At 39.1% G+C, this 25,573-nt stretch overlaps 2 long non-coding RNA genes across 3 annotated transcripts in view; both read left to right on the top strand.

The window, feature by feature from the left end:
• LOC148051569 (uncharacterized) overlaps positions 1-18,406 on the top strand; it is a 294,965-nt gene extending 276,559 nt beyond the window's left edge. For both annotated transcript variants that reach the window (XR_015699849.1, XR_015699850.1), the window contains 2 exons: positions 16,773-16,892; positions 18,149-18,406. This is a non-coding gene — a long non-coding RNA (uncharacterized LOC148051569). The remainder of the gene's footprint in view (positions 1-16,772; positions 16,893-18,148) is intronic.
• Positions 18,407-18,899: 493 nt separating this feature from the next.
• Positions 18,900-24,537, top strand: LOC148051568 (uncharacterized). Its single transcript, XR_015699851.1, has 3 exons — positions 18,900-18,990; positions 22,118-22,180; positions 23,847-24,537. It is a non-coding gene; the product is annotated as an uncharacterized LOC148051568 (long non-coding RNA).
• Positions 24,538-25,573: the final 1,036 nt, after the last annotated feature.

Below are 25,573 nucleotides of genomic sequence, written 5' to 3'. Positions count from 1 at the left end.
TAAAAGGAATTAGCACTTCTGGTTCACCTAAATAGTGGTACTTTTCTTCTTTGTATATTCTCGGGTGCTGGTTTCCTGAGCTTTCTCTTGAGGAGAAGACAGGAAATTCTTCTGTAGCTGAGGAATCAAGACAGTTGCCATATATACATATTACGTCCTGAATTTCACCATTTACTGTCTACTTTTGTGGCTTTCCACTACTTTGGCTTATGCCCCAGGGTCCTTTTCTGCCACTACTTTAGCTTATGCCCCAGGGTCCAACTAAGTTGAAGATTTAAACATATATTTGCTTCCAGACTAATAGCTAAATCATCTTCTGTTACAGTTGCTTCTGTGAAAAAAATCCTCTGAACAAATGATCACCCTTTCTGTCCATATTGTATTATGCTGGGCTCTGCAAGCTCTTGCAAAGAAATAGTTCAACAAAGTTCCTAGGTTTTGGGGGTTTTTTCTTTTCTTTTGTCTTTTTTATTTTTTTTTTTTATTTTCTTCTTACATACCAGAAGTTGTCTGCATTTCTTAATGACTCAGGCCTCTTTTTGTGTCATATTAAGATTCTCTGTAAGATTAGGACTATGAAAGCACTGTCAGTTTGGATTGGGTGATACTATGGTAAAGTCAGTTTTCACTTAGATCTTAGTACTGAATCTTTCAGCAGCCTGGGTATTTTGTCCTAGATGCCAATGAGTCTTTGGTTTCTCACTAGGAACTAATCCCCCCCAAGTTTAAAGACTTGTTCTTAAATCTGAAAAATTCAGCAATTTCACATTTCTGCATGTTTTCCATTTTAAGAGCACATTTTCCTGTGTGTCATTTTAATCTACATTATTGTCTATCTTAGTTTGAGTGAGGAGTTTCAGAGTTTACCTCCTCTGCATGAATCAACTCAAAAAAAAAAAAAGAGGGAATTAAGTGCTTCAGAAGGACCTAGTGCCAGGAAAATGTCAGCATAAATGGTTAGCATTGCACTGCCTTTTTGTGATGAGCGCTTGGTTCCAGCTTGAGTCCCTTCACTCTGCTTTTCCAGTCAATGGTGATTTTAGTCACTGTGCAGTCCTCACCCATTTGTTGGTATTGTCTGTCTTGTTTGTTAAGGGTATTTCGAAATTTATTATATCTCTTCTTTCTAAATGACATTCCCTTTTCACACTATTCTTTTCTTCTAAAAACTGTCATATTCAGATCTGGTTTCTCTGTAATTTTCCTTTCTTTAATAATACTTAGTAAAGTGTTATGGATGTACAAGAGGTCAGAAGCCACTTCTGTGTGTCTGTGGTGGACCTTAAACTCCCTAAGGACATTGAATAGAGTCAGGAGTACATGGAGAAAAAGAGCTGTGAAGATTGAGAGTAAAGGTAACTCCTACTTTTGTGGCTGAGACTGAACGGAAGAGTGGCGGAGATATTCCAGATGGACCAAAATAAAATTAAATAGCTCCACTCTGAAGAGTGGAGATATGGGGGAATAAATGGAAAGAAGAGAATGGTGAAGAGCAGGGAGAAAATTACCCATTTTGCATATAAATGATGTAATTACCCCCTCAGCTTCTCAGGCAGAAGTTGACATCCCTAATTAAAATAATTTTATGATCTTCTGGGGACAGATATACAAAAGCATAAAAAGAAGGAAAAAATAACAAAGACAAAACTAACCAACATCAGCAGCCATTTTTACAAAATAATTTTGCAACAGGACTGATGGTGTACATGCAGTCTCAGCTTTATAACAAATTATCAGGCTCGTATTTTATTTCAGGTGATTCACAGGGCTTGATATAAAAGGCAGAAGCTGAATAAAACCTTTTCAGAGAAGAGAATGATGAAACCACAGTACGAGGACAGGGAATTGAAAGCCTACTGGACTGAATGTCATTGTTTTCTTCTGATTAATACTGGAAATTGAAAGCCACTGTGTTTAACCTGTGCTGATGCTACAGTTGCTGTAACTAAGCATGAGAATATGGTCTTACAACTTGTGCATGCTGATTGTTTTATACAAAGCACCTGGCAAATTTGCCAGTACATACACTATTAAATCTACAACAGAGGCGTCTGGCCACCAAAGGCTGCCGTTGTCATTTGTTTAATTGATCTACGGTATTCCACCAGATCTTCACTTCCCACTTGCCAGGCAAGAAAGCAGTTACGGAGCCTCTTCCAGACTGCGAGGTAGCGAGGGGACGTGTTGTTTTAACCATGCGGGAAGGAAGGGGTTGTGCTACAAAGCGAGATAAAACCCAGCAAGTGTAACAAATCTGGAAAATTCCATTATCATATGCCTCGTTGTATCGCTCGTACCATCTGACTGACTGATTTAATGTTGCTAAGAGACTTGACAGACCAACTTGTTAGCGTTACGTACTGCACAGTAGTGACTGATAAATCGTTACCACTAATTTTACTCCAACAGGGCAATATTTCAGTAGTCAGAAGTTGGCTGAAGGATATGTTTGTGTACGTGCGATTTTTTACTATTTTTGTTTTACCCCCACAATAGCTGGTTCTCTTTTACATTTCCTAAGTATTTTTGGTGATTTCACGGTAAGGTGATAAGCTAGAAGCCAAGAGAATAACATTATCCTCAGGCACAAATGCAGAAAATCAGGCTAGAAATCTCAGAAGAACTGATGTTCTTGTCCTATAACTGCTACTTACGGTAGTGACTAAGTTTTGAATAATTCAGAAAAACTTAAATCTTTCTTGAGGTATTTTCATGTCTAGTCCTGATTGATTAATTAATAAAAGCAAACAAAGCATTTTAAGCCTCAGAAGAGCTATGGGTTTGGTTCTGCTCAGAGGACAGGCACAGTGTCAAGTCCATTAGTTCTTAGCTGATTCATCCTGCCCTAATTAATACGATTCACTCATAGACCACAGAATCTGGAATAACCATAGTGGTTTATGAGCTAATTAAATATTATCTAGTGTACCACGTGCTTAGTTCTTCAACTCTATTTACATAGGCGGGAAGGGGAAACATATCGCAGTGATTTTATCTGACAAATAAGTCTCAAAAGAATCTTTCCCTTCCCAAATCCTGTTCTTTTGTTTGTGTTCATTTTGCAAAACAAAGAAGGACCGTATAAAATAAGAGGACTAGTTTGAAGCATCTCGCAGGGGGTGGTTTTGTGTGGGGGGTTCCGCAGCAGGCACTGGTGGGGTGGGCAGCAGGGTATAGGGGTCTTCTGCGTTATCCCAACCTGAGTCGTGGCTGTTTGGCATAGCGACACCTCCTAAATTCATGGCTATTGCGGCTGGGAACACAAATTATTTCCCAGACAAGCAGAATGGCCTGTAAATGTTCCCGAGTGAGAAACCCTTTTGCAAAACACCCTTCTGTGCAGGACTGTCAAGGAGCTCAGCAAAGGCGGCCGGCAACTGAAACAAAATAGTGTGTTTACAGGAAAATAATGGCCTTTGGTTTTTGTGATGTGAATGAGAGAATAACGCAGCTCTACTCTTCCTGTGCAAGAAACAGAAAATCAAAGGCAGAACAGTGTAACATAGAGAAATTGTCTGTAGCACCAGTACGATGTGTAAGAAAGCTGGCAAAAAGGGGCTTCTGTGGATACCACGGGTATCATGATCCTGAAAACAGTTAAGGATAAGGGATTGATTCTTGAAAAAAGGCTGAGGCACTGAAAAATACGCGTGGAACGATCCATCCTTAATTCAGCTTCTCCTGTCAGGGAGGGAAGTGTGCTCAATGTTGTACCCTCCTGCCGGAGCTCCTTTCGTTCAGAGAATCAAGATTTATTCACAGAATATTTGATTTGGAAACAAATATATGGCCTTCTAGCTTCTTCTTTTGTAAAGATGTATATACATCCTGCCGAAAGTAGTATGCAATCTGTACCAGATAGACATTTTGTTTATTTCTGGATTTTAGCGTGTGTATAAATTAATCTGTCTTTATCCTTATTTCTCAAGAGATGTACGTAGCTGTCCATATACCAGCATTTATCTTTCTGGTTAGTGCCACTGTGTGGATAATACATCACTACAGCAGTGGTGCTAGTTATGATGTATGACACCAACGTATCATAAAAGCATTGCCACTTCTGTGATGTATTATTCAAAACATGGAATTAAACAGAAAGATCAATATAATACAGGCCCTTAATTTTTTAAGGTGGGTTAGAAGGTTTTAGATTAAAGAATATAGGCTCCAGAGGGTTTTCATAGAGGCTCAGTACATAACAGAAACAAAGGAGAATAACTGTTATTTCATATATGACCCAGTTTGTACCAAAAAAGATTCATTCTGCGGCCAGCGAAACTTTTCAAGTCTTGTTCCCTACGTGTTTCAAGTCCCCTCTGTCCTCAGCTGCAATGCATCCGGCTTCCTACCGCGTTCCTCCAGAATATCTTCCACAAAAGACCATCCTGGCTGTCTCCACATTAGCCAGTTCCCTCAGCGGCCTCTCGCATCCCGGGACCGCCACCTGGCAGCGCCTGCGGCGCCCAGCACTGAGCTGCCCGAGGATAACTGCCCGCCTCATCCCTGTTGATCAGCTACCTGGTGTGCTGAGCCGAGCAGATAATGGTGCATTTATTCTCCTGCGTTTTGCACAGTGAGGGCACTTATTTGAGTCTCTCTTCTCTACTTGGCTGCTGATTACCACTAAACTTACTGAAATGTGGTTCCTATTGAAGAACTACCTCTTTGTGAAATGTAGTTGGAATTATCACATAGTTTCAAAAGTTAATAGGGAGATGATGGGGTGGGGGATAAAAAAAAGCCTAGACATCCATCTTATTTCCTTTGTGGCTGGCTTAATTCCTTTTGTTAAGAACACTATTATTTTCATTAACACTGTTTTCATGGATTTACACAAATAAAAATTGTATTTAGGATCATTCATTTGCTTTTCCAAGGCTGCTAATCTAATGTGTTGAAGAATCATAGTGTAGGCAGAATTTGAATATGAAATGTTTTTGGGGTTGTGTTTCTAATTTTATTTCGGTTCTGCAAGTCTTTCCAAAGTGCTCAGACAGTATTTTCCTCCTTTTGCTCAGAAAGGTGAAATCACAAAAGAGGCTGCCAGGTCTTCACATACATAAACTTTAAGAAGAAACTTGCAAACGTGGTATTGCAAAACATGATTAAAACTGTAAGAGTTGGCACTTCTGGGCTTCTCCATATCTCACATAAAGAAAAACAATCCCACAGCGAGCCACAAAACCTTTCTTAGGTTTGGAAGGCCCTGCTCCTAAACACCTTAACAGAATAAAAACTGGGCATTAGTATCAATTCCCTGCTCTTTGCAGGCACAGTTGCAAGCAGTCTTTACATTGTTCTGTTTTCTTACGGTTCTGGTGCGGCCACTTCACTTGTTTTCTCTGCTTGAATATCTCATTTATTAATCTCTTTAGCCATTTTTTTCTGCTCTCTAGCCCAAACTTTTTATCTATAGTTTTGGAATAGTAGATTTATTAACCTTCCTTAGGTAACATACAAAATCCTTTTCCTGCCTTGATATTATTTCCTTGAATCCTTGAAGATATTTATACAGTTTTATATCCCCTTAATCTCTCTTTCTCTAAGCTGTGTAAATTAGGTTCCCTTGCTTGCTCTTCCTCTGTCATATCCTCTAATCCTTGAATCATTTCAGTTGTCCAAACTACCACAAAACCAGCATATACGTTTCCTGGGGCTCAGAACATAAAAAGAAATCAGGAGGCCCCGGTCTGCCACAACATGCTTCTGTGAGCAACCCTCTTCTGGACAGCCTTAGCCAAAGAGAACTGCAATTCTTCTCGCGCAGCGTGGGCAGTTCTATTTATTATATATTTTTATCAGCTTTTGATAGTATTCACAGAGTGCCAGACACTGTTTATGCATTAGATGATGTATTTTCCAGCCCAAACAGCTTAAAATGAAAGATTTTCATTGTGTGTGAGTACCTCCTAGCAGAGACCCCTACAAAGAGAGCTACACATCAAAACCTCTGTGCTATTTCAGTTCCTTTAGAATCAGTATTTATGACATACAATGTTATGTGAGAAATGTGGTTTAGATTTTTTTAATGTCTTTTGTCCTAAGAATAATGTTTCACTAAGAGCATTTCTGGGACCGCGGAAGAGGAGGGAAATAGTTCAGATTATGCAACATCCAAAACCACTGCAGTTTTTGGAGGTCATGGCAATTTACATCTCTCATCCCCAGATAACACACTGACAAGTTCATTCAGATCGTTCAGATATAGATAATTTTATCTAAATCAGAGCAAGATTATAACATCAGTCCCCTAGCCAATGATTTACAGTAACTGTCTTCTCTCTGAGGTGAGATACTAAATCTGCCAAAAATGTTCTTGTCTGTCTTCAGGTTTGAGCCTACACAAATCCATACACGTGGTCAGAGCACTAGTGATGCCAAAGAGAAATATGTTTGTGTAGGTAGGCAGCTGAAGATGCACATCTCTCTTCCGACTTCCTCTTCTGCCTCGGTGTCGTCATTGTAAACGAATTAGCACGATGGGCCGAATGACGGCTTTGGTAACATTCATCCTCTGTGATGCCACAGGAATTCAATGTATATAGATGTAGAATTTCTTCAAGAAACGTCTATTAAAAACATGCTAGTTTGGACAGAGAACAGAATGCTATATCGCTGTAGCATAAAAGAGAATGACTTAATATAGTGAAAAGTAATGGGTTAGGGCTGATTATGCTATTGAATACATATAAATGTGAATACAAATATAAATGACTGGTGTGATTGACATTTTCATTTCTAGGTTTCCTGTGTATATGCAGAAGTACATATACTCTAGTAATTTAGATGCTTGTGTAGTCAACAGTATCACCAGCTCTAGAACAAGCTAGTCTTTGGAAGCCTTTTGAAAAAGGTCTTGTACAGACATACAACAGAATGTAGTCCCTTCTTAAAAAAAATGTCATTTATCTCAACATTAATCTGTGATTTTATTTAGTGTATTGGCAAGAAGTTAAGAACAGTGGGAGAGTGTTTTATGATAGGAAGGAAACATTAACTTTTTGGTTTTGTTTAATGCAAAGTTTCTCTGTAACATCATTTGTCTGTCCCTCTATCTTATCTTAATCCTTATCACTCCCTTTTTCTAGTTATTAAGAGCCTATCTCTTACTCAGCTGCAATGCAATGACTAACAGTTGCTTCAAATGTAACTTCCCTTTTGAGGATCCACGTAGGTTTTAATTTGATATGTACTAGGTACTAGTATGATATTTTGCAGTGAAGAAGTTACTTATGGTAATGTCAGGAGCCTTCCAAATCCATAACCTTTTAAGATAAATATAAATATGTATGCATTATGTCTAGAAATATTGAATGTAGTGAAAGCTGGATGTTGCAATTATTGGGAGAACTACCTAAGAAGATACAAAGAGAGACGAATGCAGTTCAACTGACAATCATAGGTAGAAAATATAATTTAACTTCCTTTTTTAGAGCTGTGTTGAAGGTAAAAAGCTAGATGGGAGCCATTAGCTTTTAACGATTTATAATGCTTTTAAGAGCTTCCATACAATCAGCAAAGAAAAGAGGAAAGGTATTGGTCTGTAATTCAGAGAAGGTCATTCCCATTTAGGCATAGAAAAAGGATCCTCTGAGGTGTTTATCTGTAAACTATTTACAACACAAATAGACGTTTGATCAAAGGAGCAGAATCATGCAGAAATTATGGAAGGAAGACAGTTAAATCATGTGCTTTTCTTTCAGAAAAAAATACCAATAAATATCAGTATGTTGATGTGCAGAAAACACATTTTTAGAAAGACTCACGGGGTTTTTTTGAGAATTTTTTCATTAGCACCTAGTGCTATCAAATTAAGCCTAACGTAAAGTAAATTAACATAGTACATACATTGTTAAATTTCAACAACGTCCATGAATATATAAAGAGAAGTCTAAAACTGAAATCAGTATGTCTCACCTCAGCCTAACTCAGAATTAAACTTAATATGTAATATTCTTTGATAAAGGGAGCATGAGCACTAGGGATTGACACAAGGCTTTTAAAATACCATTATTTTCTTTAAACTGTATCCTTGCATCCAAATAATGTTGTTATCTAAGGTAACGAGACAAAAGGATGATGAGTGTGCATTTGGTTGCAGATATTAGTGGTTATACACCCGTACTATCCAGAGAATCCCTAAAGGACTTGCAGAAACCAGGCCAGCTCTGGTCAGGTTTTCTTATTAGCATTTAAAGAGAGAGCTAGAATCACCTACACCTACGGTGCGCAGCCGTCAGCACCGAGGTCAACCATTGCAGCCTGTGGTTTGACCGGCACGGGGTGCTTCCCAAGGAGCAGCAGCCTGGCCTGCCCTGGCCCGAGAGGACTCGGCCACAGCCGGGAGCGACCCACTGCACCCGCTGGGTATTTTGTGTCCTTTCTGTTGAAATGGGGTCATGGGCAGCATCAAATATTGGTCAGGTAAGGAAGGGCTTAGGAGCTGGGGCACTCGAGCATCCCCAAGGGGAAGAACAGGCTAGAAGTGGGCTTCAAGCACATTTAGACAGAAGAGAGCTTGAACCCGCTTTATTCCACCTTCTGTAAAAATACCTCCTACTGAATAAGAACAGTTTTTATTTGTGTTGTACTTTATCATTATTTCTACTTCATTTTGGAAAGAGAAATAAAATGGTGGCCAGCCCTTCAAAGAGGTTGGGAAAGTTCTTGTTTCAGCCAGATGCTGTTGGTTATTCAGTGAGCAGCCTGGCCGAAATCAACACGGGTCCTTTTCCATCCCTGACAAATATTTTCTGTTAACATTTTCTGAAAGACGTGATTTTGATAAGTGCTGCTTTTCTGCTAGGTCTTGATGCGTGGCAAGAGCAATGGTTTCAAATTTAAAAGGCACGCTAGTAAAACTCTGGTGGGACCTCCTCACCCAGAGACACTGGAAAGAATAACATTTATAAACTTTGTAGTGCTCAGGATGAGCCTGCACTGCATTAGCATTTTACCTCAAAATGGGCATGAAGTTTGGAAGTGAATCTCCCCTCCATTTACTGTATTGTGGTTTACTTTGAAGAATGAGCTCGGAGCATTTGAGTCCGTTTCTTTTTGAGTGGAAGTAAACTCAAAGCTGTGCTCCGGGCACCCACCTGTGTGCCCCAACGCTTGATGAATGCCAGCCCCACAGAACCACGCTACAGCTTGTCTGAAGTAAAATCCCTGGAGCAGAGGGAGATCAAATGGACATGGGGTTCTCGGCATCAACTACTCCACCCTCCAGTTCTGTCACGCTACATTAATACAGACGCAGCAAGCAAACCTGCATTTGGTTAATAAATCACATTTTATTATAGGGGAAAAGAAACCCACAGTAAACTATATAATACTTAGTAATACTAATGACATAATACTTAATTCCTGAAGTACAACTACTGCACGCTTTTCCATCATTGAGGGAAATGCTAGGATGGCTGGTGCTTCTCCTCCTGTGAAGTAAGGCTCAGTCATAGCAGGACTCAAGGGTTTGTAACCCACATCCTGATGGGTAACAGAGCCCAGCTTAAGGAGCCTTTGAGTTCGTGATTTGAGGTGTGTTTTCTCTTGCTCTCTTGCCGACTGTTTCTCAGTCTGCTACCATCTCTTGCTAAATATTTGCTGATGGTTTCTGTTATTTCAGCTATCGCATATGGTAATGGCTGACTCTTCTTTTATAGGATGGATTCTGCAGTTCTCATACTTCATAGGTAATTCTGAAACAGTTTTTTCACTTCACAGTGTATAGTAGACTCGTGAACAAGGAATTGTATTCCTAAAAAAAAAATAACTGTTGTATCTCAGTACTGGAAGCAGATTCTAAAGTGTAATTGGCCCAGAAACACACAATACACTGCTATAACTCAGATTGTTGTCCACTTTCCCTGCTTTTCAGTGGAAATGGCTTTTAAACATAATGAGAAAACATATGCAAGTAAACATTCCAGGTGCTCCCATCGGGTGTGTTCAGTTTGCTTTCTCCCTGCTAGTTCTTTCCTTGTCGCACAGCCCCTTTCCCTCCATAAATAGCATCCATGAACATGACAGTAAGCTCTAGGTCTTATCTTATATTTTGTCCTGTTAACTAGGCTTGGTCTGCCCATATTTAAAAGCTCAAGCCCCTTCAGGCTGCTTTGGGCAGTGTTTAGGTGCGTGCTGGTATGTCCCAAGCATATGTGACTTTGGGAGCAAGTAGATCAGGCTAGGATGCTTCTAAGAGTGCAAAGAAATTTTTGCTACATTCAGCTGGTGCTTTGCTCAGACTTTGGTTGCCCAGTTTTGGATATCGGTCAACCTGCTTGGATGTGGATACCTGCTTCCCAAGGAGATGATTTGGGTTCTGTGACGTGCAATTTGGTGATTGCTTTCTGAATCACAATTTCCCTTAGTCTGGCTGGTTTTGGTGTCCCAGCAGGCTGGCTATTGCAAACACCCTCTTAGATATCTAATTCTCTCTATTTGATATGGATGATTTAAGGACCTTATCCTGCATTGTCATTTTTAGCACTGAAGCACTGATCTGGCTCTCACTGCCTTCTGAGGTTAGGTATTTATTATCAGACAGAGGTGCTGTCAATGTCTTTTATGTTGAGGAAAAGTAATTCAAATCTGGAAAACAGCATAATGTGATGCCATGCACCTTGAAGAAACCTATTACATGACTTTGGGTGGAGTCCTGGAATTTGACAACTATATGGACTTGTTCCAAACAATTAAATGAATCTCTCTTCAGAGCATATGGTGTAGAGAACATGTCATGTTTGAGAAATATGGTTGGCTTCTAATCTTGATTTTTAATTTTGCGACAGAACAATAATTTGGCACAGCATATAAACCCTTTTTTTTTTTTTTTCCCCCGTTAAGTACAAATGTGTTTTCTTCAAAGACAGGAAAAAAAAATCTTTTCAGGAAAATCCAGTTTTCCCTTTCATATCTCATAGATATTACTTTTTGTCTCAGTTCTTTTGAACTACAGTTTGGAATTAATGTGGCTGTTTTTATTTCCTATTGATACTAAAAGTGTGTGATGGAAATTAAAAATCCAAAGACTCAGCTATTGAAGATTTATCTGTTGGTCTATATGAAGGATCTGGCTGGTATAATTGTTACTAAAAAGATGATGCTGGAGAGAAAGGATTCATTGTTTGATACACCAGAAATTTAGCAATCTATCCTAGTCCCCTGCCTGAGCTGCATACTGATGTTTAATAATCACAGCAGGGTCCAGGCTGGGTGGCGGAGAGGTACTGCACTGTTTGAGCTGCACAAAAAGCAGCAGTCTCGCTCTGTTCAGGCTTCTGGAAACCCCTCAGGTGAGATCCTGGATCCCACCATACCAGGAGGGACCTGCCATCAGTTTCGGTGGGATGCCCCTGTGTGTGCTGAGCAGAGAGCGGTGGCATTATACCCGATGCCCAGTCAGCCAGAGAAGGACCTCTGCGTACCCCTTTATGCCGTTCCTGACTCACGGACCCGTTGTGGGCAAGTCCCCGAGCCAGCCTGGGCGAGGTGAGGAGCAGAAGGCTCCTGTCCGGCCAGGCTGCTCAGCTCTGCCGGGCGCTGTGCCACAGCCTTGCCGAGCCAGGGTTTTTCTCTAAGGAACTAAGGAGATTAGGCTTTTGAGGGGAAATTTAAGAGGATTGCAGATTTAAGAGATGGCCAAAGGGGCACGTTTATAGCTTTTTAATTAAAAGATATTTTGGCTCGAAGGCCAGAAGGATTAAGGAATCAGTAAAACCAAGTTAAATGTCAAGTGCAGGGTTAAACCACAAATTAGGCATATTTCTAATGGATCTTTAGCTTCTACCTTATCTTTTTTTCTGAGATTAAACAATCTGTAAAGCTTATTAAGGTCATTTCCTATCAGTCTTCCTCTTTTACCACTCCTCCCCTCCTGTCCATATTTATGGCATTACAAATACATTTAAATCCAACACAAGAATTTGGATAGCTGGTAGTATAAAAAGGAAGACCTTTGACAGACTATGCCGTGCTCACATTTTTTAAGAAAAAGCTTATATTTTATGAGAGTAATAAATGAATCTACATTTTCTAAGCAAGCTATGTTTGAATATTTAAATGGACTGGCCTTTTCTTTATTCCTTTTACGTCTACTTATTTTAAATGATCCGCAGTATATGAAAGTCAAAGGGAGAGGCAAAGTATCGATCAGATTATACAGGAGAAATTCTCACAGGCCTAATGCGAAAAAACTGTTCCTAATTTTCTCCATAAACCTCTTGTCATTATACTATCGAGTCATGTAACATTATTTCGAAGTGAAAGTGAAGGTGTTAAGTCAAAAGAAGTCATTTTAAGTTTTTAATTATTCTACAAGTTATGCCCTACAGCACATTTTCTTAAAATTGTTCCTTTTGTTCAGCACTAAACTGCATGAATTACTTATAAGTCAGGCAGATCAATATCTCAGAATGTCTTACAAATAATAATTTAATTCAGCTGGGATTTTTTCTGTTGTTGCTGTTCATTCACCAACATTTTATTCTCACAGCATTAATAGCAAAAATCAGCTAGTGGAAGGAAAGGTCTCTCATGGAATGAACCGGTGAGTTCAAGGACACAGCTCATAGTGGCGTGCGGATATCACCACGCAGCTGTTTCCAGGCGCGGCAACCAGCACTGCCTTGAGTTGTGCTGTGGCGTGTGATGCCTAGAGTCACTGGAGAGGTCACGTAATTTCTTACTGGTTGCACTCATCATCAGCTGCGTGATCATCGCATCTGTAGCATATTAACCATTTCCATATTGGGGCCACACCCACTAGACCTGCTCTACAGCTCAGTGGTGATAAAACCAGTAACAGGACACTACCCACTAGAGAAGTACTTAACACATTAAGGGAATCTGGACCGTTGCAAACAGCTTTGTCCTTGGACATTTTCATTATTACAGAATGGTGAGGAGACTTCTGGTCAATATGCTGAACATATCGACAGGCATGTCAGGTACTCAACCATACATGCACATATGCTTCTGAATGCAGAGCTGCTAGCTGTATGACCTGACTGAAAAAGAAAAACTATTTTCAATACCCAGTACCTCTTCATTTGCCGTCATATTTACTACAATCTAATTTTCTCTGTGGAATGAAGGCCACTGAAAACCTAATGAAAAATCATTTTAAATAATATTTAACAGCTGCTAGCATCTTGACACTTTCAAAACGTGAAAGGGGCTAGGTGAATATTACTGAAAATGAGTATTTCAGGTGTTGCATTGGCAAAATTTTACAGGAAACATGTCCTGTGTGTGGCAGATGTCTGTATCTGCTTGAGGTTTCAGTAAACTATATTATAGTGTGTTAAGGTAAATTTGTTAGGCTATGCTCAGTCAGGAGCATCTGTAAAATCATCTGCTTTCAATATCTGTTGAAAGTATCAGCACAAGGTTAAAAGGAAAAAACCACCCAGGAGCAGAAGAGGTAAACCACTGGTTTGGCAGTCACAAAATCATCTCTTTTTCTAAGTCCAAGCAGAAGATAAAATATAGTGTTGCATGTTTCCTTAAATTTCCACCAAGGGATTTCTGTCAGGACACTGCTGTACCTTTAGCGCTCTACTGTCTGCTTGCATATCGTTTGATCCAGCGCTTCCATCAGCTACCTGGAACCGACTTTAATCCAGGCAGCCCCACTGCTTGCTGTGTGGCAGAGGGTAAGTCACTCAGAGCTGGGCAGGGCTCTGCTCTTTCCTTTATGACATTGTCCATATATCCAGAGCAATGCTAGGATTTACCCTGCTGTAAAAGACAGTAGCTTTTGACCCTATCTCTCTATGTGCTTTGGTTTGTAAAATTCTCATATCAATCCTAAAGCAAAAATATTGTCAGACCCCTTTATTTGTGAAGTTCTTTGACCTTACAGAATGAAAAACATCTAAAAATGTGTTCATCCACTATTTGCTCTCTCTGATGTTTTGAATAGATGATGCAGTCAGGCTCACTGTGTTTTGCTTTCCATTTTAAGGCAGCTAGTTCAGATTTCTGTTTACTGCGAGCAGTCAAAGGTTCTGGCATTTCAAGCGCAAGTGTTCCTCCCGTTTTCGTATCAGCACTTCTGTGTGTAATCTAAGGATAGAGCCGGACTGAAATTGCACTGCGGTGTTGAAAAGCTTATATTATTAATCACAGCACCGCTGTCTCAGAGGAGGGGACCCCCGGGAGCTGCCCAAGCTCCGTGACTTTCGAAACGCGGTGTCCCAGCACGACAGGCTGCCTGGGCTGGGGGCTCCATCCCCTCCAACGTCTGAAGCAAAGGCTTCCAGCCCCACCTTTTCTGAACATGGATCTTGTATACAATCTCTCGCCTGGGTTTTTATTTGGCACTTCCTTGTTTTCCAAAAGAATCCCTCTACCCACCACCAGCCCAGTCGGTTTTGTCCCAAAGCATTTTTCTTCTGAAGTGAAATGATAATGGAAGAGCCTTCCCTGTGTGCCAAGGGGCTCGTCTTGCTCTCCAGTCCAGCGAGAACTTGGGAGGCCTGAATCTTGCCCTGAGTTGTGTTTGCAGTTACGCAAGTTTAAGTCACCATTTAACTGGGATTACTTTAGATTTGTGTTGGTACAGCTGCGCGGTACAGAATTGGACTCTGCCTATTTTCCCTTGATCAAAGCGTTCCGTGTGCAGGTTGGGGTGCTGCTTGGTTCTTCCAGGATGCTTTTCTCCGCTAGCTCCTGCTACGCTTCTCAAGAATCATTCCTGCCAATATGCGGGAGGATAATACTGATTCCTGATTACAATTTTTATTTTCTTCTGTGTTACAACATGCTATATATAAGTGAAAGTCACAGTATTCTCCTACTTTCTTTAATAATTTCACCCTGCGTTGATAGCTATTACTTTTGTATTGATCTGTTACAGGCTTACTTTAGTTACAGTGTAACGATTTAATACCAATAACATCAGTCTATAAAACAGTCAAGCAGAACAACTTAAACTGCATAAAAAGACCTGATTAACATTTTTTACAACACTCTCTTCTGAAACAAACAGACTGTACTGGATTTTAACATCTGGTCCCCAACAATTCTTGCAGGGGTGATAACTTTTTTTTTTTTCCTCTTTGCAAATGCTGGCCGTTTTTTCATCAGCTTTTCCATCAGGGCACAGCTGTTGCGGCAGAGCACCACGCATTCGCGTCTGAAATGCGGCTGATGCTCACTTCTGTTTACTTCAACCTGACATCGTTTTGCATTGGGTACAATTCAAAAAGACAAACGTCTTCATGTGCTTTAAAAAGGCATCTCATCACCATTTAGAAAACAGCCTTTTATTTGCGCTTTTATAATAGCTACAAAAATAGACTTCCGTGCTACAGCTCCTGAACAGAAGTCTGGAGCAATTTCTCTTCTTAAAGGGACGGACAATGGGACAGACTCCCTTTGCATGAACTTGTACTTGCAGGCATTATGTTATTTTTTTAAACCAAGCCTTCAACTTCCCAGGGTAGCTGCATTCACTTAAATTGGTCAAAAGAATGCAGTCTGCAACCACTCACGAAATGCTGTTTTTTTTCTGAAAGTACCCCAAATACCTTGCATTTTTAGAGTATCAACTATGCTTACTTTCAGGTAGCAATAAGAATCTTTGTGTATCAGAAAATATACTACAAAACCTTGATCTAAAAAACAACTTTTTTTTTTTTTTTTGTCCAAAACAATAGCTGTCACTATTTAACGTTGCCTTTTGAACAAAGTTTTAGTAACTGTTTGAAAGATAATTATAGTTTTCAAAGGGTGAGCGGTTTTCATGGTTTTGAGAGTATTTTTTTTCTTAAACTGGAACAGTAGAGATTTCTATATATAGTTCAAGTTTCCCAGCCCTGCGTACCTGCAGCCTGCTAGCTTTATGCGTATTTCTAAATGATCATTTATGAAAAGTTGAGGCTTAGTATGCTGTGGCTCTGTGCTGTAGACAAATAAGAGCTATATGTTTCCAATAATTCTGATTTGGCCTTGTGTAAACACATCAAAATCGCGAACTGTGCAGTGAATTAGCATTAGGTGAACAATTCAATTAATTTTTCTCATATGCGTAAGATCACAGTTTAGGTGGCAAATTCTGTTATACCTGTTTCTTCTCAGCATATGGCAACACGTTTCCCTGCCCCTTCTCTCCTCCCTGTTTCCCACAGGCTATCTTTAAGAAAAAAAGAAGTAGGAATTTGTTCTGCATGACCCTAATTATATGAATATGGAGGGGAAAATTATAAGAGGGCCTCATTCCTTTAGTAACCATTTCTGCTCAGGTTTTTTCAGGTTACCCAAGGATTTAATTTTATAAATATTGTAATTTAATGGTAAAAATCATCTAAGAATGGGCTCTACAATTGAAAATATGGGTAAAAGGCAGCAGTGATTAATATAAAGTTTAAAGTTGGCATACTTTTCTGTACATTGGACGATAATTACCTAAATATGAGAAGGAAGACCTGAACTTTAGAACATCTACTATTTTCCTCATTTTCAGTAAGAAATGAGAACCCTCTTCACCAGCCTCTGCTTCCCAATATACTGAGCTTTAAAACAAACAGACAGACAATCAAGTAAGACTTTTAAACCAAACTCTGCATTCTGGAAGTGTCTTCTTGTGATAGTCAGCCCACTGCAATAATCAATAGGTTGTCAGTCAGACCTTGGGTGCCCTCCGGGCCTCTGTGGAATAATGTCTGTTTAATGGACACGGAAAATGTGGGGATCCTTGGGATTTTTGCCTCAGACCATGGCCTGACTGTTTTAGCCACTGACTATGGTGGATTCTCTTATTATTGCAGACGCAGCCTGGATGCCTTGGAAGATGTAAAGGTATTTTTACTGGGTTTTGGTCTCATTTGTAAGATGAGGCTTTTTAGCCAAAATGGATTAAATCCTGTCTCCATTACCACTTTCCCCAGGTAAGTCTTTGAATATCTAAATTCTTTCCTCATCTCATTAGTGGAGGAGGAGGAGGAGGTTGGGAATTTTTCAAGGAAACCTTCCCAGTATTCTCAATCCGGTGGGTTTCCCCAGTGTTATGGGAACTTTTTTCACTCATTTTATAGTGTAGCTAAATGTTAAGCAAGTTGTAGCATCCGCATTTACCTATTCTGTCAGCCTAGAAGCTCAGCGTCTTCATTCCCAACCTATTGGAGTCTTTCAGCAGAAGATCTTAAAGTACCTTGATAAGAATTAATTAAACTGCAGAACATGCCACATACTTTTATTCCAGTTTTACAGAAGAGAAGACGAGCTATCAGTAAAATTTGCACAATGAATTCAAGTAAAAATGCCTACGTGCAAAATGCTAGCTACCTTACTTGGTATTCTTCTATTGGGAGAGTTTTTAATAATGTATCTGTAGATGCTCTGGGTAGAGGCAAGGGAACACTGAGAGCAATGAAAATATTTCAATATTATATTTTATAGGGCTTATGGTGTTTATCTGTTGATGTTTTACTTTTGTATATAAGTATTCATCTGTTCTATATTTCTGGCAATTCAAATTAATTATTTTTCATAGATTCCCAAGATGCACTACACTTCATTTATTTGTAATACTACTGACCATGATTAATGACCAACCGCAGTTTGAATATCTCATTTTTAATGATCATGATAAATTGTAGCCTATCATGGCAATTTAATATGCTTATCATGCAAGATCTAAGTCAAAAAACTTAAATTGTATCATAATTAGGAAGCACATCTTAGCTGGGAAGCACAAGAATAGTTTGCGATTATAAAACTTGCAGTTCCATGCTTTTGCTGAAAGGGTTTTGTAGCACATCAACCTAGCTGTTCTGTTCTGTTCTTGTGGGAGTACAGGTCATGAACTTTTCCATATTGCATCTCATACTGCAGGAGGGTCTTTTTGCAAACTCTTTGATTGCAGTTTTCTCCTGAACCTAATTTATGATTGATGGGGATAAGGAGAGCTCATGAAACAGGTCAGATAAAAGAGCCTGTCAGGTAGCAAGATGAAACTTAAAAGATTCCTCATATGGTCTCTAGATTATGAGAGATGCATCACAGTCAGACTGCTGTTTGGCTATAGCTATATACAATGTGGTGGTACATTCCCCAGTGCCCAGCATGTCCCAACTCCGTATCATGCTGAGAGGTGGTGACAAACATCGCTCCCCTTTTTTCCTCCTTTGTCTTTTACATGCAGGAAAGCTGCGGGCACGTGAGCTACAGAGGAGCTGCAGCGCTTCCTAACACAGGCTCCGATAGGGGTGACTGAGATAGCAAGCATCGCCCCATCGGGTAGTCTAAACTTGGCCTCACCGAATGTGACATTCAGTACGACACTTTTTCATGCTTAGTTTCTTTGTACTGCAATGTCTTCCCTCGTTCTGCAGTCTTCCGTCGTCTGATGGGTGACAGTAGAAGCTGAGAGCACAGAACCATCAGTCCCAGTCCAGTATTGCCTGCGGCTACACTTGTGGTAGGGTGAATGTTTAGCAGATCCTTTGCAGTTTACCACTTGATTTTAGTTTTTAAGGCAACACCAAACACACACAGTAATGAAGGCGGTAATTCATCTTTTTAATGATTTTTTTTTTTTAATTATTGCTATAACATTTATGGTTTCTCTAAGTGCTTTTGTCAAATCATCTCTGAGTTAGCATCACTTGGCAAAATGTTATTTTGGAATGGTCAGTGTGTTTGTACTTCACATCAGATAACATCATGCGCTATAATGACTCAAGAGAAGCATGATCAGCAATCAGTAAAATTGAAATTAAGTTGTTCCTTTGTTATAAGCAAAAGCAATCAGTTCACAGGATTTTTAAAATTTAGTATTAATTTTGTCAGTAGAAGTCATTGGACAGTAGTTCTTTAAGACTGGTCTCTTGCTGTCCCTGCTCTTGCTGGGGCCAAGAGAAGAAAAATCTTAATATTCCTTCATTACAGAAGAGGTGGATTCCATAAAGTGTTGGTGGGAAGAAGCTGGAGAGACAGAAGAGTTGGACCTCTCTGCTGTCACTGCTGAAACAGAGTTCTGTCAGGGTAAGCTTTTCTTAATTTAGTAGAGTCAGTTAATAAAAGTGGTACTTGACAGAATATCTTCCGACGGACACGATTTAATCGCAAAACCCCATGATTTAACAAAGAATGTTTTAAATGTTGAAAATGGCTTTGCCAATGGAGATAGCAACATCATCTTACGTATTGAGATGCAGAGAGCTCAATACTTATTTCAGATATATATATAATTTTAAGACTGATTTATGGGGTAATTTTTAAAATATTCAATTTCAATGCCATCAATGTTTTCTTAATGTTTTGTAATCATAATGTTGAATTTACACTGCTCTTGGAACTTTAATTACAAAGCTAAATTGTACTAATATCCATTAGGTACCTCCTAATTGAAGCTACATCATATGTCTGATGTGGCAGTACTAATTGGTATAATTAAATTCTAATATGCATCAGTAGACTATTAAAAAGAGACTTAAGAACAGAGGAAGGAATAAGCCAGTTTGTGAAACTTCTCATATCTAAAGTATTCCTATAATGAGAAAGAGTGCTGACTGTACTTCTCACCCATTTTATTTTAATTACTATACGCAAAATGTGCCGATGTTTCACTGACCGAAATTCACTTTTTCTGAAGCCTTATCTCAGCATATTTACTAATAATGTATTTAAAGCTCTTGTTACTTATTGTATTTTCCTTACGATTTAAGTGTCCCTGAAATGTTTGGGATGAATCTTAAACTGTGATTTGTCCGCCTAAGTTTGGCTTTAGACTAGCTGGTAATTCGCTATACCAGAGTATGTGTCTCCTCTTTTTCTGGGATGGCTGAAATGGATCTTTTCATAGCAATTTGCCGCATTTCTGAAGTATGTCACCTTTAATTGCTACAGTTTAGAAATCAGGATGGCCAGCGCTCAATATGAAAATATGAATATCTTAACTATCATATGAAAATCTTCAAAAGTCTGGCATTTGCAGATTTTGTATGTGTATCAAAAGGTGGACGATCGGACTTCAGTTTCATGAACTCATAGGCAAGAAATGTCACTGTTCAAGGAAACCACTCATCTTCCTTCTCAGGTAAAGCTGGGAGTTCAGGTGGGTGCCAGGGCACCAATACCAGTGCCACCAGCGGAGAATTCAGATTTTTCTAGCAGCCTCTATCCATCGGCATTCCTACGATCTGGCTCCAGAATGGCAGCTCCACTTGAATTCCTGAAGAGCTGTGTATAGTTAAAGGGCTACTCCTTGGCGTATCGTTTTTATAAGCAAAAATACCGTATCAACTCACATACGAGAAATCTATGTACTAAGCACTGACTTTATGAAAAGGAAATTAATTCTACTATTTAGTCTGATCCTTCAGATAGAAAATACTGTAGTAATCAAGGTATATAACCTGCAGTTTGCTTGCTGGCTAAACTTCCTGTCAGAAGGAAATTCTTCAGTCTTACAGATGGGCTAGGTTCCTTAGCCAGATACAGCAGACACTTATTGTCTCCTCCTTAATGTAAACCACATAAGGATGTGGTTTATCTTCTTCTCTTAATATGGTAATCAGATGTTTGGTGTCAATTAGGCATTCTTTGTTTTTTCTTTCTGAGGCTGTTTCACCTTTTTACTTTATAAATGAGACAGGATACTAGTCCGTCTTTGTCACTTAGCAACCATTTTTGAAAGTGAAGATTTTTTTTTTATTTTTTTTTTTAAATAACCAGTCTTTGGTATTACTTGTGACATGGGTTGGTCAGTGTTTCAGGCCATACAGGTATGTTTTTCAACTGATACTTTAATTTCATAGTTCTAGCTATAATTTTACAGACTGAATTTTATTTTGTGAATTAGTCTTTTAGAGACTGTCTTGTAGATCTAGAAATCTTTACTGATTTTTGTCTCTTTAGATACGGTATGATTTCCCACAAAATTTAATATTGATCTGACAACTTGAAAATTGTTCAGGAGGGCCTTAAAATATGCAAGCAGAACTTCTATACGTAGTATCTGGAGGGATAAGAGATTTCAGCTTTGAACTCGACACCAGAATGGATTATCTTTCAGGATTTTAAATGAAGCAACATGCAGCAGGAAGGCCCAATCAATGAGTTGTTTAATCAACTGGAGAAGCAGTGATGAACACCAGGGATTCTGTCACTAACTTACATCATTATTAGTACTTTTTTTTTTTTTTTTTAACTAAGTATGGAGGATTTTGTGATATTTTCCTTGAAAATTACTTCTTTCCAGACCACAGAGCTCCTGCTTTGTTGGGTAGTGAAATCAGAAGGAACAGTGTATTAGTGATAAATAATGGAAGGAGAACAATTTGGGATGTTAACTTCTGAAAATTTCCTTTTTCCTCTCCTACTATTTATAATGCTGTTTCCATTAATGCTGCCTGTCATTTTAAAATGTTTTGTTCTTTTGTTTTCACTTCTCTTTCACTTTTATTAATTTTCTCCTTTTTATTTTCTATTGTTAAATATTTTAGGTTTTCTTTTTCAATCAAGATAAACTGGGAAAACCCATGTTTTTCCTAGCATATGAAATCAAAATCGATGGCCACAAAGATGGCAATGGCATCTTGTTCAGCAATGTGGAAGACATCACAAAGGCAAAATTGTTATAATAATGGCAAATTTAATAACTGAAGTGCCAGAAACGGGAAAATGCTACACCTACTGAAAATTAGAGAATCTAAAATATTATTTTGCTGATGATTTTTCCACAGCGTATAAAATCTGTCATGCATCCAGAAACCACAGTTGACACACATTTAATTTTTTTTGCTTCTATCTGCATCAGGATTGCTTTTGTAGAATTGTTACTGATATTTTAATGAAAATGCAGATTGAAAATCCCAGTCGAGATTCCAGGTCCATATTAAATGCAAATGGGAAAATAATAAAAGTAAATTTGGTATGATTAATGAACAAAAGGCTCTAACCCATTTTCCTCTTTCATTTGGTGGTTACTGTAGCTAATAGCATTAGACCATTAAATTGAGACTTTATGCTTTCTGACATTTTTTCAGAAGTACTCTATACTTTAAATATTATGAACATGTTAATGTAAATGAAAATTGTGTATCTTTAATAGAAATGCAATGCTATAACCAGATGTATTTAACCCTAGCCTCATTCGCTATTATAACAGGAGAATTCCTGGTTCAGCTCTGTAGCTGTCTCCTGATCTTCACTGGCCTTTTCTCCTCTTGACGTAAGTCGACCTAGAGAAACAAGACTGTTGAGGAAAGTCTATGTTGAGGGCATTCTGACATATCACGTGTGGCTTTGGTAAATGACACCAGAAATGCTACAAACCTGTTGACTCCAACAGGAGGTAAAAAGTGGGACATTAAACAAACTGTTTACCCACAGTTTCTCTGTATGCCTGGTCAGAATTTAGTTTCTTCAGCTCTATCTTAGTAATGTAAAATGTATTTTCCAGAATGATTGTGTATTATGATTCAGTTGCATTTTCATATTTTCAAAATTGCAACCATCCTCCTTTAAACATTCATCGTAATAAATGATGTTCAAAGAGCTGGACCAGCTGTTTCAAACCTTCTCAAGTTTGAACCTCCTTCACTTGCTAGATGCCTATGGTCAGCACACAGTGAAAGAGAAAAGGAACTGTGCAGGATGAGCAACAGAACTGTTAGACTTGTCTTTTCACAGCTTACTATGCAGGTGTTGGGTGTTGCGTGGTTCTGTGATTTGGTATATGGGGAATGACTGCAAAAGAGTCAGGCTGATGCTTTCCTGAGAGCAGCTGCAGATGTTCTGGATGGAAAATATTGTAGAGTTCACTGGAGTCAGTGAGAAAAATTGGGAGACAGAGATGGCAAGTAGAGATCCTGCAGCATGATTGCATGCTGTTGAACGACCGAGCCAAGCAGCCCCAGTGCCAAACCTGACAGAAGATGGGTAGAAAGGATGAGACTTCTGGAGATGTAGAGAAAGTTGTGTAGAGTTTGCTCCATTCAGAATGCCTCTGAAAAGTATTTAGTAAGGCAGAAAACAAGTCCTACTTTACAAGGAAATGACTGGTAGGGGAGAGATTTGTTTCCGGTTCTCTTTAGTAGTCTCCCGTCTATCAGATTTTGAGTTTTCGCTGTTTAAAGAGCCTGTGTTGATCTGGTTTCTTATTTCTTTCTGTAATTTGAAAAAACAACAACAACCAGTTTTAGAATTTTGACACCTTTTGGCACGTCTCCTTCCAAAAGACGTTCTGCCTCAAAGCTTCTGCCAACTCAGGATCCCACCAGAGTAAACTTTGAAGAATTTACAAACTAATAGTGACTCCCCAGAAGATCCACTGTTTATCACATTTTCCTTGCCCGAGGTCTTCCTTATGAAAAGAAATTCACAAAGTGCTCATTTTTTCTGTAATCCTACTATTAGCAGATTGCTGAAAACAGATTTTAAAAGTAATTAGGCAAAGTAACTAATAGAGGATTTGAACATCAGGTAAGACCATCTCTCTCTTCTCTTGGGACTCCTTATTCAGTCTTAAACAGTGAATGCTGAATTTGGGTATATGACAGCCCAATACATTTAACAGTTAGTCCTGCTAGGTGCTAAAAAGCTGCCCACCCCATTTTAATGCAAATTAATGGAACGAAAGCATTCCTAGGATGCCTTGCAGCTCAAACTTTAGATGCTAGAGGGAAGTGAAATGAAGCTTTTCATGTACAAGGGTGTGGATAGATCACATCACTTTCAAATATTCATGAACAAACTATGTTTGGCTAATTCCAGAGGAGTAAAAATAAGTGGTTTTATTCATCTTTTCATCATTTCACATTATAATCTCATTATGTGGAAGCCAATTGCTTTTATGTCTTTTTAATTTTTTTTTAAAAAAAGTTCTTTTATTGCAGGAGGAGTTCTACGGCCTCTGCAAGCAGTTGTGCTGCTGTTAAATTTAATGGGCTCCAGCTGTGCAAGGGTATTGTCAGGAAGAAAGAACAAACCCCCTGGAAGAATCAACAGGAAAACAGGATATTTTTAATGGGTTATTTGTTTATTGGGAGGATGTATCACTGAAGTGTTAGATATGTGTGGGTTTTTTTAACAAGCGCTGAAAGCATACTTAGTTATATACGCACGCAGTATATTTTTGTTAAACTGAGACACTCTAGTGATGCAATAAAAGATCTACAGTGGAGTGACTGTTAACAGTTGAATATCCTTTCACATGTTCTTTGTCTGGAAGGGAATTCAGAATCATGTTTCCCTATGCATTAGCCAACTTGCTTTAAGAAGTTGGCTCCAAACAAAAAGCCCTTCAGTCCCTATCCATGGAGCTACAAGCAATCTCCTCCTCCACCACCTCTTATTGCTTCACTGTATGCACAGAGCTGCGTTGCTGGCTGCGCCGTTATCAGCACTGCTGGCTACCTAAAGGAAAAATACCATCTTCTGTTTCCTGTTGCTCCCTGTGCTGCCCTGCGCCTCCATTTCTGAGATATTTTAGGAATGGTGAAAAATGATTCGGTTACTGTTGTTACTGTGTCCCCCTTTCCTGCCTCCTTCCCTATGACCTGCCTTGTGTTGTGTTCTCCAGCCGTGTTTTGGAGGTGACTGTGCCAACAACTCTTCCAGCAGCAGGTGATCACCATGACCCACTCCAGGCACTGTGGTCGTGCTGAGGGGCTGCTGTTGTCTGCCAATGACATCTGCCACGGGCGAGATATTCGTGACATTCGTGACAGCATCTTACTTGCGTCGTCATCCTTGCTTGCATTACAAGGAATAGTTGGTTCAACCCAGTAAAGCATGAAAAGTGCAGTTAAAATAGATAGTGTGTACAGGAGGGAACAAGTGAGATTTGAAATTTGTGTTACATACAGATGTGCCTAACTCCAGATACTCAAAATCTGAAGCTTTAAAGGAAGGTACTGATTGTCAATCTTCTGAAAAATCCGGCCCTTCCTAGCCTTTTAATAATGACCCCAAATGTAAGCTACTTTCCTACTGCCTTCTCTCTAAACATGATTTGTTTCTTCTACCTTACTGATTGAATAAGCTGACCTTGCACAAGCTGAATATGATTGAGAGAATAATCGCCTAATTGAGTGTTCCTTGCTTACAAGTTAACTTGGAAATACCATGAAATATAGATCTTTGATTTTTTTTTCTTTTTTTTTAGATAACCACTATTACATTCAAAGGGAGAGGTATAAGTCTTTCAAAAGAAATATGGAAAGCAAAGCTCCTGTGGAGCACTCTGCTTCCAGAAGCAGTTCCAAGACTGGACGGAAAGTGGCACTGCACGATGGAAGTGGGCCATTTGGTGGACCAGTAGAGTTTCTCCTGTAGCCAGGCAAGGCCAAATATATACTTTTGCACCTCTGCTTGATCAGGTACTTCAGTTCATGAGTTAGAGCTGCTACACCTATGTACCTGCATTCCCAGACATTCCCAGACTGGTATCTGGTGTTTTGTACTGTCCCGTGTTTTTATATCCAGTGTCATTTTTTCTCCCCCTATTGTTCATAGTCTAAGTCTGTTCCAGTTTAAAAACACTGCATTAATGAGATATGAGACTACGACTAGCAAGCACATTAAACTTGTATTTAAAAATTGATTTTGCCTGGAATTATAA

Source organism: Nipponia nippon, unplaced genomic scaffold (assembly GCF_047370975.1).
Source record: "Nipponia nippon isolate SJK-2023a ecotype South Korea unplaced genomic scaffold, ASM4737097v1 scaffold_6, whole genome shotgun sequence".
NCBI classification, from domain to species: Eukaryota; Metazoa; Chordata; class Aves; order Pelecaniformes; family Threskiornithidae; genus Nipponia; species Nipponia nippon.
Note: the sequence above shows the minus strand (reverse complement) of the source record. Positions and strands in the feature narration are given on the sequence as shown.